General features: G+C 45.6%; 1 long non-coding RNA gene across 1 annotated transcript; it reads right to left on the bottom strand.

Annotated features, from left to right (window-relative positions):
• Window positions 1–599: 599 nt before the first annotated feature.
• Window positions 600–12,765, bottom strand: LOC119966791. Its single transcript, XR_005460832.1, has 3 exons — window positions 12,084–12,765; window positions 11,369–11,370; window positions 600–609 (listed from the first exon to the last, which is right to left on the bottom strand). It is a non-coding gene; the product is annotated as an uncharacterized LOC119966791 (long non-coding RNA).
• Between the last annotated feature and the right edge of the window lie 693 nt (window positions 12,766–13,458).

The following is a 13,458-nucleotide window of genomic DNA, read 5'->3' as shown; positions in this document are numbered from 1 at the left end:
CAACCTGCCCTACTCGACCGAGGAGGTCAGGGCCATGACCAGGGACTGCCAAATCTGCGCGGAGTGCAAGCCACACTTCTATCGACCAGATAAGGCTCACCTGGTAAAGGCATCCCGGCCCTCTGAGCGCCTCAGTATCGACTTCAAAGGCCCCCTCTCCGCTACCAACTGCAACACATATTTCCTCAACACCGCTGACGAGTTCTCCTGCTTGCCCTTTGCAATCCCCTGTCCCGACATGACTGCAGCCACCATCATTAAAGCCCTGCATAGTGTCTTCACCCTGTTCGGTTTCCTCACGTACGTCCACAGTGATCGGGGCTCGTCGTTCATGAGCGACGAACTTCATCAGTACCTGCTCGGTAAGGGGATCGCCTCGAGCAGGACTACCAGTTATAATCCCCGGGGAAACAGGCAGGTGGAGAGGGAGAATGCAACGGTCTGGAAGGCCGTTCTCCTGGCCTTACGATCTAGGAATCTCCAAGCTTCCCACTGGCAGGAGGTCCTCCCCGATGCACTCCACTCCATTATGTCCTCCCTTTGCATGGCCACAAAGGAGACCCCTCATGACAGCCTGTTTTATTTTCCCAGGAAATCCACCTCCGGCATCTCGCTTCCGTCCTGGCTGAAGACACTGGTACCCGTCCTACTCCGCAAACACATAAGGAGCCATAAGTCCGACCCCCTGGTCGAGAGCGTCCAGCTCCTTCACATCATCCCCTAGTACGCCTTCATAGAACACCCCGACGACCGACAGGATACGGTTTCCCTCCGAGACCTGGCACCCGCAGATTCCATTACTACCGCCACCCCAACTTACCCCGCCCAACCTACGCTGACCAGCGCCCCCGCCCCTACATGGCACCTGCACTCCCTCCGCCTTCACTGACCCACAGGAACAAAGCTCCAGAAGAGATGCTCCCGGAGTCCATGTCTGTGCCCGCACCGGCGACTTCACTACCCATGCCCGCATGAATGAGTTTGACTCCCGGGCCAACTGCGATACCAGAGCTTCGGCGATCACAGCGCACGATCCGGGTGCTGGACAGGTTGAACCTGTCGGACTTCAATTTTATAACACGGGGTGAATATGGTGAATGTATTGCATGTATTCACCATGTCTGTTACTGTATCACACTGTTGCCCATGTGGGCTCCACCTAAGGAACATTGTACGATGTTACATAGAATGTACCATGTTGGTGCCTTTGTGGGCTCCGCCCCTGGCTCCACCCCTTGAGGGGAGGCATAAAGAGCAGCAGCCCTGTAGGCGGCTCTCAGTAGCAGAGCAGTCACAGGCAGGGACTTTTCTAGTCGATTAAAGCCACTGTTCACTTCAACTCTGTCTCGCGTGAATTGATGGTCGCATCACTTCCTGCGAGTTGTGTTCGAAGTAATTCCCATGATGTTGATCATTATTACTGTTTTTAAAAATAAATTTCAAATACATGCCCCATTGTAAATCACATTTCAAATCCAGTTTAAAACTCCCAATTGATGTAAAACTCAGTGTTGCAAAACACAACATTTAAAACTAGAAACACCAAAGGAAATTCACAAATTCTTTATTAAACACACACACACACACTCATTGATCCACGGAGGGCTCCATTCAAACAAAGAATTCAAAACATTATACTTCAATTCAATTTCAAAAAACTGAAAAATAAAAGGAGAATTTACAAAGAAAACAAATGAAGTGGATTATGACAGTAGTAAGCTTGAACACTTCTGCAGCCACAGGGACTTTTCCATTGCCCCAGAACCACCACTCTCCCATGATTGCTTTAATAATAATAATAATAATAATAATAATAATAATAATAATAATAATAATTTTTATTGTCACAGTAGGTTTACATTAACACTGCAATGAAGTTACTGTGAAAAGTCCCTTAGTCGCCACACTCCGGCACCTGTTCGGATACACTGAGGGAGAATTTGTTTAACAGCATAACACCAGGAGGAAACCCACGCAGACACGGGGAGAACGTGCAGACTCCACACAGACAGTGACCCAAGCCGGGAATCGAACCTGGGACCCTGGAGCTGTGAAGCCACAGTGCTAACCACTTACAGCGTATCCTGCCCCGTAACCTTATTCAAAATACAACTACATACGTACATTAAACACACAACTTTGAAATGACCAACAGAACCAGACCACAGGGGGTGACATCAGGGACACAGGCACGAGACGGACTCACAGACAAGGAAAAAATCATCTACTCACACACAAACAGCAACCCAACAAAGAGAGCTTCTCTTTTTTTTTCAACTGCCAACAACTCTGAATAAGTTGATGAAAGTCTGTAGACAATCATTTCACATTATGTTATGGGAGCGGCGTTTTCAGAACCCCAAAATGTATCGTGGAGTTCTACCAACCTCTCACTTTAATGTATTGTTGCTTTTGAAGCATACGGCTTGGTCTCCAGGTGTGGTATTACAATTATGGACACGTGGGTTTTTAAACACAAAACAATGTTTATTCCATGAATTCAACTTAACCTTTTAAATAAACATTGGATCACTTAACACCATTTACTTCAAAGATAACCCCGAAAATAATACAACACTAAATAATCCCTCAAAATGTTCCTTCAAACCTCCAAAATACTTAATACCTTTACACAGAAACACATCAGGTTAAAGACATTACTATTATGAGTTTAAATTGCCCAAATGATTCAGAGATAGTCTTTCATGGCAGCGATCACAGCAGATCCAGCTCACTGCAAACACAGACACAACCAAGCTCTTTTTCTCAAAACTGAAACCAAAACACTGCAAAATGGGTGAACTAAAAACCCAGCTCCATCCACACTCTGACATCACTTCAGTAATATGAGCTGCTCTATTTCTTAAAGGTACATTGCTTAAACATCCATTTCTTGAACGTACTCTCACATGACACTTACATTCACCAAAACCAATAATTTCACAATTTCTTTCACATATGCATTCAGAACATAATTCAAACCCTTTCCAAATTGTTAATTTAGCATTTTTTTTAAAACTCAACAGACAGATCTCCCCAATCCCCATTGTCTTTATTCACTACATGATCCCCAAAAGCGCACATCGTATCCCTTTCTCGCACTTGTTTTTAGCTTGACCCGTAAACCAGGTCTGTTGTTTGGCTGTGGATGCGTCCGATTCGAATTCCTTCTCCCTCACCTTCTAATAATCTTTTATTGTCACAAGTAGGCTTACATTAACACTGCAATGAAGTTACTGTGAAAATCCCCAAGTCGCCCCATTCTGGCGTCTGGTCGGATACACAGAGGGAGAATTCAGAATGTCCATTTCACTTGACAGCGCGTCTTTGGGGACTTGTGGGAGGAAACCGGAGCACCCGGAGGAAACACACGCAGACCCGGGGAGAACGTGCAGATTCCGCACAGACAGTGACCCTGGAGTTGTGAAGCAACAGCGCTACCCACTGTGCTACCATGCTATCATCTGTACGAGCAATCCTTCGGGGCCCCTGTGTTGACCCCCTACACTGGCGCCTGAATTCCCACGGAATTCGCCATCGCAAGTTTTTTTTCCAGGCCCTCAGGAACGACTAATTATTTTTTTCCCCCAATTCTCTACCCTATGGTCTCTCTACCCCACATGGTCAGACCCTTCCTCCATATAATTCTTTGGTACCGCAATATATGGCAAGCCAACGACTAGTGTGGGATCACTCTCATAATTAGGGGTGGTAAATTAAACATACTCATCCAAATTGGAGCCACATAGTCACTGGTCGTCCGGTATGGTACCCTGCTCCGCAGCTCCAGTTGTTGGAGGGAATAAATAAACTGAGTCTTTTGAGACCTCAACGAACTTCAATAAAAACAAATTTAATTTAACCTGCATGAGGGAGAGCAGGACTCGGAGCTGTAATTCCAGCTTGCTTCCGAGCTACTCTGCCCCTCAAAACTTCTTACACCCTTTGAGTTACAAAGCATTACATTTACATTCGGTCATCATATTGTTACTTTGAATTTGTCACAGTTCCGTTCTGATCACATTTTATGGACCCATTGTCCTGTGTGCTTTAAGTTTAATCGTTTTTCAGACATCTCCTGCCTAGACAATAAGACCATAAGACATAGGAGCAGAATTAGGCCACTCGGCCCATCGGGTCTGCTTTGCCATTCAATCACGGCTGATATTTTTCTCATCCCTATTCTCCTGCATTCTCACTATAACCCCTGATCCCCTTATTCATCAAGAACCTATCTATCTCTGTCTTAAAGACACTCAGTGATTTGGCCTCCATAGCCTTCTGCGGCAAACAGTTTCACAGAATCATCACCTTCTGGCTGAAGATATTCCTCCTCATCTCTGTGTGAAAGGATCGGCCCTTTAGTCTGAGATGGTGTCCTCTGCTTCTAGTTCTTCCTACAAGCGGAAACAATTCTCCTTGTCCACTCATTTTTCATTTCATTTTTTCTATCCAGACCTCGCAGTATGCAGTAAGTTTCAATAAGATCCCCCCTCATCCTTCTAAACCCCAACGAGTACAGACCCAGAGTCCTCAACCGTTCCTCATATGTCAAGTTCTTCATTCCAGGGATCATTCTTGTGAACCTCCTCCGGACCATTTTCAAGGCCATTCCTTAGATACGGGGCCCAAAACTGCTCACAATACTTCAAATGGGGTCTGACCAGAGCCTTATACAGCCGCAAAAATACATCCCTGGTCTTGTACATGAATGCAAACATTGCATTTGCCTTCCTAACTGCCGACTGAACCTGCATGTTATCCTTCAGAGAATCGTGAGTAAGGACCCCCAAGTCCCTTTGTGTTTCTGATTTCCTAAGCATTTCCCCATTTAGAAAATAGTCTATGCCCAAATTCCTCCTTCCAAAGTGCATATTCCATGTATTCCATGTATTCCATCTACCACTGCTTTGCCCACTTTCTTAGCCTGTTCAAGTCCTTCTGCAGCCCTCTTGCTTCCTCAATACTACCTGTCCTTCTGCCGATCTTTGTATCATCTGCAAGCTTAGCAACAGTGCCTTCAGTCCCTTCTTCCAGATCATTAATATATATTATAAAAAGTTGTGGTCCCAGCACCGACCCCAGAGGCACACCACTAGTCACCGGCTGCCATCCTGAAAAGGACCCCTTTATCCCCACTCTCTGTCTTCTGCCAGTCAGCCAATCCTCTATCCATGCCAGGATCTTACCCCTAACACCATGGGCTTTTAACGTATTTAACAGTCTCCTAGGCGGCACCTTGTCAAAGGCCTTCTGGAAATCTAAATAAATCACATCATTGGTTCTCCTTTGTCTCACTTCCTTGTCACTTCCTCATAAAACTCTTTGTCAGACATGACCTCCCCTTGATGAAGCCGTGCTGACTCAGTTCTACTTAATCACGTGCTTCCAAGTACTCCGCGATCTCATCTTTAATAATGGACTCTAAAATCTTAACAATGACCAAAGTGAGGCTAATCAGCCTATCATTTCCCATCACTGCCTCCCTCCCTTCTTAAACAGGGGTGTTACATTAGCCACTTCCAGTCCTCTGGGACCCTTCCTGCCTCCAGTGATTCCTGAAAGATCATCACCAATGCCTCTCTTCAGCTATCTCTTTTAGCTCCCATCTGGTCCAGGTGATTTATCCACCTAAAGACCTTTCAGGTTCCCCTCCACCTTCTCTTTAATAATGACCACTACATTCACCTCTGTCCCATGATTCTTCTGGAGCTCTGGCATCCCACTGGTTTCTTCCACTGTGAAGACTGATATGGTATATCTAGATTTCCAGGAAGCTTTTGACAAGGTGCCACACAAAAGGTTGCTGCATGAGATAAAAATGCATGGCGTTAAAGGTAAAGTAGTAGCATAGATGGAGGACTGGTTAATTAATAGATGTGGGCCTACAATTGTTTACAATTTACATCGATGCCATCTGCCAGACCCCAGCCCATTCACGTAACCTATCCAAATCCCTCTGCAGACTTCTGAAGACTTCCGGTATCCTCTGCACTTTTTGCTTTACCAGTCATCTTAGTGTCATCTGCAAACTTGGACACATTGTGCTTGGTCCCCAACTCCAAATCATATATGTAAGTTGTGAACAATTGTGGGCCCAACACTAATCCCTGAGGGACACCACTAGCTACTGATTGCCAACCAGAGAAACATCCATTAATTCCCACTCTATGCTTTCTATTAATTAACCAATCCTCTATCCATGCTACTACTTTACCCTTAATGCCATGCATCTTTATCTTATGCAGTAACCTTTTGTGTGGCACCGTGTCAAAAGCTTTCTGGAAATCCAGATATACCACATCCATTGGCTCCCCGTTATCTACCACACTGGTAATGTCCTCAAAAAATTCCACAAAATTTGTTCGGCACGACATGCCCTTTATGAACCCATGCTGCGTCTGCCCAATGGGACAATTTCCATCCAGATTCCTCGCTATTTTTTCCTTGATGATAGATTCCAGCATCTTCCCTACTATTGAAGTTAAGCTAACTGGCCTATAATTACCCTCTTCTACTTCTCTTGGATTGTAAGGGGGCTTATAGAACACTCCCAGCATTGTGATTGGGGCACCATGATAGCACAATGGTTATCACAGTTGCTTCACAGCTCTAGGGTCCCAATCTGGACGTCCTCCCCTTGTCTGTGTGGGTTTCCTCCGGATGCTCCGGTTTCCTCCCACAGTCCAAAGATGTGCAGGTTAGGTGGATTGGCCATACCAAATTGACCTTAGTGTCCACAAAAAAATGTTAGGTGGGGTTACGGGGATAGGGTGGGTGATTGAGCTTAAATAGGATGCTCTTTCCAAGGGCCGGTGCAGACGCGATGGGTCGAATGGCCTCCTTCTACACTGTAAATTCTATGATTGCTCCCTGTTGGTATTTGAGTTCTATCCATATGGCTTCAGTTGAAAAGCATTCTAAGATGTCGTCCTCTTTACCACTGTAATTGATTCTCCGATGAAAATTGCAACACCTCTCCTCTTTTAACTCCTTCCCTATATTACCTGAATTTCCATGAATATTGAGCTGCCAATCCTGCCTTTCTCTCAACCATGTCTCAGCAGTAGCAATGCCATCATACCTCATGTTTTAATTTGTGCCCTCAATTCATCTGCCTCGTTCGTCAGATTTTTTCCATTGAAATAAATACCATCCAATCTTGCCAGACTCCCTTGTGACTTAACTGGTCCCGATATTCTATGCCTTCCTGACTCCTTTAATATCTCTTCTAATTTTGGTTGTGCATCTATCCCTGCTGAACCTTCTCTCGGGATACCAGGCCCCTGCCAAGTTAGTTTGAACACTCCCCAAGAGCACTGGCAAACCTCCAGCACGGGGCAGCACGGTAGCATTGTGGATAGCACAATCGCTTCACAGCTCCAGGGTCCCAGGTTCGATTCCGGCTTGGGTCACTGTCTGTGCGGAGTCTGCACATCCTCCCCTTGTGTGCGTGGGTTTCCTCCGGGTGCTCCGGTTTCCTCCCACAGTCCAAAGATGTGTAGGTTAGGTGGATTAGCCATGATAAATTCTCCTTAGTGTCCAAAATTGCCCTTAGTGTTGGATGGGGTTGCTGGGTTATGGGGTTATGGGGATAGGGTGGAGGTGTTGGCCTTGGGTAGGGTGCTCTTTCCGGGATCCGGTGCAGACTCGATGGGCCGAATGGCCTCCTTCTGCACTGTAAATTCTATGTAAATCTATGTAAAATCCTCGCAAGTACACTAGTCCCATTTCGATTTCCAAAACGGTCCCAATACCATTGTCGTAAAAACCCATCTGGTTCACTAATTTCCTTCAGGGGAAATAAATCTGCTGACCTTACCTGGTCTGACCGACATGTGACTCCAGATCCACAGCAATGTCATTGACTCAAGGGCAATTAGGGATGGGCAATAAATGCTGGCCCTGTCTGCGATGCCCATAAACAAATTTCAAAAAACGAATGTTATATAAACTTTGACATGGACCAAACCCAACAAGATGCCCAGGCAGCAGTGTTCGTCACCACCACCGGGTTGCCCAGATCTAGGGGCTGATAGACTGCACATATATCACCTTGCACTCACCGGGCCATCTGAAGTGCCCTGTATGAACAGGCAGGGGTCCAACTCCCTGAACATCCAGTCCGTGTGCCGATCATGCACGTGTGTTCATGCGTCCCAGGAGTGTGCATGACAACTACATCCTGGGGCTGTCAGACATCTCCGGCCTCTTTGAGGACCATCCCAGGAATACCGACTGGCTCTTGGGGGCATAAGGAATATCCTCTGAGGAACTGGCTAATGACGCCAGTACGAAGGCCGGACACCGATACGGAGACTCAATACAGTGAGGGCCATGTGGTTACCCAGGGTGATTGGAGTGCTCAAAATGCGGATCCAATGCCTCCGCCACTCCAGTGGTGCCCTGCAATGCGCCAGCCCCACCAGGAGGCCCGCCCATTTTGTGGTGGTCCGCTGAATTCTGCACAAGCTGGCACAGCAGCGGGCCAATGTTCTGGAGGTTGAGGGTGAGGAACACGCAGCCACCGATGAGAAAGAGGACGAGAATGATGAGGAGGCACTGGACCCGGTGGGGCTGGAGGACGATCCCAGGAAGGAACCAGAGGACCAGCCACAGGCCCCAGGACAGGTGGCAGTGCCAAGGGTCTGGTGGGTCAGGAAGAAAGTGCCAGAGGCACCAGACTGGTTGTGGTGAAGGGTTTTTAATGTTTCACAAGTGTCCACCACCCCCTCACCCCCCCACACTGCACCCTCCCCATACTCCTCACCTACCCCCCTCCCCCCCAGTGCCCTCTCAGTGATCCTCGACGTGTGTGTTCTTCTGCGCTCCACCACTGCCTCTGGTATGTCCCCAGGATGCACATCAGAGGTGGGGACTGCCAACTGCTTACTGCATCCGGTGGCCTTCGATGCCTCTGACAGGCATCCTCTGGAGGCTGTGGGGCTGGGAACACAGTGAGTAGCACTGTTGCTTCACCAGGTCCCAGGTTCAATTCCTGGCTTGGGTCACTGTCAGTATGGAGTCTGCAGGTTCTCCCTGTGTTTGCGTGGGTTTCCTCCGGGTGCTCCGGTTTCCTCCCACAAGTCCCGAAAGACGTGCTTGTTAGGTGACTTGGACATCCTGAATTCTCCCTCAGTGTACCCTAGCAGGCGTCGGAATGTGGCGACTCGGGGATTTTCACATTAACGTCATTGCAGTGTTAATGTAAGCCTACGTCTGATGATAAAGATTATTATTATTACTAAAATTTGGCCCACTCAAAGACAATGGAGGGAAATTACACGTGGAACCACAGGACGTGTGTGAAATCTTCAATGAGTACTCTGTATCAGTATTCACCAGGGAGTAGAACATGATGAATATTGAGGACAGGGATGAGTGTGTGAACGCTCCTGAGAATGTCAATATATCAAAGGAGGAAGCGTTGAGTCTCCTAAATTGCATTAAAATGGACAAGTCCCCAGGGCCGGATGGGATCTATCTGAGGTTATTGTGAGAGGCAAGGGGAGAAATAGCTGGGCCTTAACAGATATCTTCACATTCTCTTTGACCACAGGCAAGGTTCCAGAGGACTGAAGAATATCCATTGTTGTTCCCTTGTTTAAGAAAGGAAGATGGGATAATTAGCAAATTATAGGCCAGTGAACCTGACATCAGTGGTGGGGAAGCTTTTGGCAAAGATACTGAGGGACAGGATACGTGTACATTTGGAGGAAAATGAACTAGTTAGTGACAGGCAGCATGGTTTTGTAGGGGGAAGGTCATGTCTCACCAACTTGATTGTGTTTTTTGAAGAGGTGACAAAGAAAATTGATGATGGAAGTGTTGTGGATGCAGTTTATAAGAACTTTAGTAAGGCATTTGACAAGGTCCCACATGGCAGACTGGAACAAAAACTAAAATCACATGGTATTCAGGCTGGATGGACACAAAAGTGACTTTGTTACAGACGACAGAGAGTGGTGGAAGGGTGATTTTTAGAAGTAAAATATGTTGCTAGTGGTGTTCCGCAGGGATCAATGCTGGGACCTCTGTTGTCTGTAGTATATATAAATGATGTGGGGAGAAATGTGAGTGTTCTGATCAGTAGGTTTGCGGGATGACACAAAGATTGGCAGAGTTGCTGATAGTGCCGAGGATTGTCAGAGGATGCAACAGGAGACAGATAGATTGGAGACTTGGGTTAAGAAATGGCAGCTGGAGTTTAATCCGGACTAATGCGAGTGGATGCATTTTGGAGGGTCAAATCTAGGTATGAATTATACTATAAATGGCAGACCCTTAGGAACATTAACATCCAGAGGGATCTGGGCGTGCAGGTCCACAGTTCCCTAAAAGTGGCAACACAGGAGGCCAAGGGGATTAATAAGGCATATGGCTTGCTTGCCTTCATCAGCCGGGGCATTGAGTACAAGAGTTGGAAAATCATGTTGCAGGAATATAAAACCATGGTTGCACCACATTTTGAGCATTGTGTGCAGTTCTGGTCATCACATTATCAAAAGGATGTGGAAGCTTTGGAGAGAGTGCAAAGTATGTTGACCCGGACGTTGCCTGGTCTCAAGGGTGTTGGCTGTGAGGGGAGGTTGAATAAACTAGGAATGTTTTCAATGGAAAAACGGAGGCTGAAGGGAGACCTGATAGAGGTCTACAAAATTATGAGGCACAGACAGGATGGATAGTCAGGCTCTCTCCAGGGTGGAAGTGTCAAATACAAGGGGGCACAGGTTCAAGGTGCGAGGGGGAAAGTTTAATGGAGATGTGCTGAGTAGGTTTTTCATGCAGAGAGTGGTGGGTGCCTGGAATGCGCTGCCACAGGATGTGGTGGAAGCAGGCACATTAGCAACATTTAAGAGGCATCTGGATGGACACATGAAAAGGGAGGAAATAGAGGGATACGGACAGAGTAACGGCAGAAGGTTTTTTTCTTAGAGCATCATGATCAGCAGAGGCTTGGAGGGCCAAAGGGTCTGTTCCTGTGCTGTACTTTTATTTGCTATTTGTTCTTTATTATCTCTATCTCAAATGACCAATCTGAGATTGTTCCCTGGTTTTAACTCAGTAATCAATGGAAACATCATATCGACATCAACCATATCACGTCCTGCAAGAATTTTGTGAGGGTCAATGGGATCACCTCACATTCTTCGAAACTTGAGAGAATACAGGTCCAGTTTCTTGATGTCTCCTGATAAGACTGACAGCAATCCCAATCAATGACATTATCCTGCTTTTGTCTCATTGCTATCCCATTGACAGAGTTAGAAAGACTGTTCAGGGTGGAGTTTGACAGGTTGAAGTGTCAGGCTGCACGGGGATGTGAGCTGTCACCTGACCAATATGGAGCTCACTCTCCAAGTGTTACATCTCTCAATAAATTACCCTCCATCTCTTCATTCTTACTCATTCTTTAATTTTACACCTCAATATTTTAACAGGCTCGTTTCCTGAAATGTGGAGAGTTTATCTAATATGAAACTAGTGATGTGATCATTTCTGAGGAAGAATCTAACACGAGACCAAATGTGTAAATGCATCACCCTCTTTATTTCACAGTGAGAATACATTCCCAGCAGTTTGAAAAACAAAAGACAAACAAAGACTAGAAGACGATGGTTTATTTACTCCACAAGAGAAACCTGTGAATGGGTCACCTGTTAACAAGAGTCAGATCTGAATCGATCATTTTCTCAATCACAGATTCAGTCTGTCGATATTCCCAATGTCAGCTCCCAGTGTGGGTTTGAGGAGATCTGAATTGAAACTTTATTCCATCTTCAGTCTCTGGATTCTAATTTTAGATTCTTTCTCCAGTTTAAGGACCAGTTTTAAGCTGCTTCATACCTGAGTCACAAAACTCCCACTTCACTTACCTGACCTGGGCCCATCTGTTTCCTGAACCTGGACTGGTCTGAGTCAGACCAAACTGGATTGAGAAACAATCTTTTCCATCATCCCCAACACAATGTCCAGTGTTTGATTATCAGGAATGACAGGAAAAGGGAATACCTTACTCCCCAAACAGGAAGTCCCCATTAGCAGGTTTCTCCAGTGAGTGTTGTGTTCCTCCTACAGTGTACAGTGTCTATTCCACACAGTCTGTTATATGGTCCATTCCCATTATATTTCACAGCACAGGAGACAGAACTATTCAAACACTGAAAGAAATTCTTCCAGATGATATGATGAAAATCTCATTAGTTTACAAATGGTGAACACACTGTTTCTTTACAGTTTAAATATTCCCTTGGAATTAAATAATTCCATCTGGAACTAACTCTGAGTGAGAGAGCCCAGGAACAATCCCACATCTGAACACCTCATGATTTCACATTGAACAGCTTCAATACTCTGTGCTCTGTAACAAGTCCCAATTTCAATTCACTCTTTTCACATCAAGTTAAAACATTCTGGTTAGTATGACAAATAAATGTGAACATATTACATCGCTATGTGAAGATAGAAAATTCCGGAAATATATCTGTCACTCGGACCATCTCAGTCTCAGTCAATGCACAATTCATTTAAAGCAAGATTACAGAAAAAGCGAATTACTGCAGTGATTAATCCCCGTTACCCAATAGAGGGCCCACCATCCTGTACAATTGAGTTTTGCCCTGCTATGTGGAGACATGTTCAGCAATGAATTTGAGATGTTGAAGGGAAACCTCATTACAAACAATATTAAAGGAAAAAGAACAGCCAGGACTCAGGGACATTCAAATATGTCAGGGCTGGAGTCACATGGATGTTTTTTTAAATATAAATTTAGAGTACCCATTTATTTTTTCCAATTAAGAGGCAATTTAGTGTGGCCAATCCACCTATCCTGCACATCTTTTGGGTTGTGGGGGTGAAACCCACCCAGACACGGGGAGAATATGCAAACTGCATACGGACAGTGACCCAGGGCCGGGATTCGATTCCAAGTCCTCAGCGCCGGAGGCAGCAATGCTAACCACTGTGCCACCGTGCTGCCATTTTATAGTTAATGTGTGGATAGACGATCATGTGTTTTCTCCATATTTAGTTGGTTAAGTGAGTGGTTAAGAACATGGCAGGTAGATTATGATGTCGTGATGTTTGGTCTCCTTAGTTAAGGATGGATAAACCGACTTTAGTGGGACTGCATTGCCTGTTTATTAGACAGATTACACACTCGAGGGACAGTGTGTGAAGGTGGAGTTAAGGTCGGAGATCAGCCATGATCTTACTGAATGGGGAGCGGACTTGAAGAGTCTCTGTATTTAATTTTGGGAAAGACAACAAGGTCCTGCCCCTGGTGAGAACCAAGATCTGTCTGTCACAGGACAATGGGGAGACAAACTGAACTGGATATCTGGAAAATAAACATTGTTTGGAATTATTGAGCTAAACAATCAATGGGAACAGTGTGTGTAAATGAAGAAGAAATGTTCACTGTTGATATGAATGAAGCTGCATAATTTTGAATCT

This window comes from Scyliorhinus canicula, chromosome 6 (genome assembly GCF_902713615.1).
Source record: "Scyliorhinus canicula chromosome 6, sScyCan1.1, whole genome shotgun sequence".
Taxonomy (NCBI): domain Eukaryota; kingdom Metazoa; phylum Chordata; class Chondrichthyes; order Carcharhiniformes; family Scyliorhinidae; genus Scyliorhinus; species Scyliorhinus canicula.
The sequence above is the reverse complement of the archived record's forward strand: the minus strand, read 5'-3'. Positions and strand labels throughout refer to the sequence as shown.